A 1,967-nucleotide genomic window follows, 5' to 3' on the forward strand; every position below is an offset into this window, starting at 1 on the left:
CCCAACCAGTCGAGCCTCAGCGTTTCAAGTCGAAATATCTGGCGGCCAGAATTCCAGCCCTAGGAAATTTCCCTCATTTCCCCGGTCCATAATGACTACCGATGAACAACGGAGGGATGCTTTAGTAACTAGACAATGTTACCTACCATGCCGAGCACGGTTCAATTCCTTCGGTCGCCGCTCGTCAAGGTCACCCGTTAACTGCATTGCCTAGTACTACTACTACTACACCAGGATGAGCACAGAATTGAGCCCGTTTGTCCGTGCCTAGTACTTGAGTTAATATATCAGGAAATGCACTGGTACGGAGGGATTATCCTTTTACTCCCTCCTTTCCGGTTTATAGGGCTTATCTCAAAATTTTAGTTTTCCCATTTTATAAGTCTCAATTTGGTTGTTCCCCATCACATGTTCAGATTTCAAGGTGCAATAAATCATTACATGCAAGTATTAAGAGAAAATTGACCAATGCATGTACTTTATGCATGCATGCATTGCAATTAATGCATTCGTAAACACAATTTTTGAGGAAAACAAGCGCATTAATTGAGTGGTTTTGCAAACTACAACAATTGTTCCACCACTCACCATCTACCTTGGTTGGTGAGATTTTTGAATTGAGCCCTATAAACCGGAAATGAGGTTTAACTAAGCAAAATGTTTGACCAAATCCTTTCTTAAAAAATACAATAAGACAAATGTACGGCTTGAAAATTTATTGCAAGATGCAGGTTATGATATTGTTTCGAATCCTGGATCTTAAATTTCAGAAAATCCAAAAGTGAGCATAAATTCTTGAAACTGAGCATGGTCATGTGATATGGCACAAATATTACTTCGTAAGTTTTTTCTTCAATTCGAGACAAGCTGCTTATGACAAGTTGCACAAATGAAGAGCCAAGGTATTTTGGAACAAAGACCTGTCACGTTAAGGCGAACACTTTCACTATTGAAACCGTGGGCGTTTACGTGCCGCCACGAGTCCTCGCTTCTCATCGGCAGGTGCCATCCCAGCAAGCGTGTGAGTCGATGGGAGGCGTGCGAGCAGACCGCTGCGCCGGCTGTCAGGGAGGCGTGCGAGCAGACCGCTGTGCAGACTCACCGGGTGGCGAGCCCTTTGACAAGGCTCCGCCGCCGACCGTCGTCCCAACTGCTCCCACTTTTAATGTCACCGGCGCCACAGTTTAAAATCAACCCTGCACTACCCGGTATCGCTACAATCCTCTCTCTTCCTCTCCGATTCTCCTGTCGTCTACCTCCAACTAGCCTAACCTAAACGTACGCCATGCCGCATCACGATGGTCTGCCCTTAGTGTTCTAGTTTCATGAGGAAGACACCCAGCCGGAGTCTCAAGAACATAAGGCGCTTTGGGACGAGCTTGAACTGGCCTTGCGGGAAGACGCCGCACCTGTCCCCGCTCCCGTTCCGGCTCCCGTCGCCCTGACTGCGCCAGCGCCCATCCCCGTGGCATTGATGGGCTGGGAGCCGCACATTGTCGCCGAGCTTGATGCCACGGGGTTCCACGAGGTTCCCGCCGACTATCACGCGCCCGTGCACCTGCCAGCGCATGCGCCTGCGCGTGCACTGATGCGCACGCCCGTGCCGGTGCCTGTGCACCTGCCAGCGCATGCGTCTGCGCGTGCACTGATGTGCGCGCTCGTGGCGGTGCCCGTGCACACGAATGTCTCTGCCGCGCTGTTGACAGCGCCTGTCCCCGCGCGGGTGCCAGTGCCCCCCTCAGCGGCATGGATGGCCGCCGTCGACCGCTTCCTTGCACCAACGCCAGTCGCCTCCTCCCGCCAATTGACTCGCTCCGAAGTCCAGAACTTTTTGGCCTTCCTTGAAGCTAGGCCAACATCCAGGAGTACGCCAACAACGGCGCAAGACGCCGCCGTCGCCATCGTTCAGTGGCCCAACGACACACAGAGCACGGCAGAGGAGCCGCTTCCCACCGTGAGACGCCCCC

Source organism: Triticum dicoccoides, chromosome 6B (assembly GCF_002162155.2).
Source record: "Triticum dicoccoides isolate Atlit2015 ecotype Zavitan chromosome 6B, WEW_v2.0, whole genome shotgun sequence".
NCBI classification, from domain to species: Eukaryota; Viridiplantae; Streptophyta; class Magnoliopsida; order Poales; family Poaceae; genus Triticum; species Triticum dicoccoides.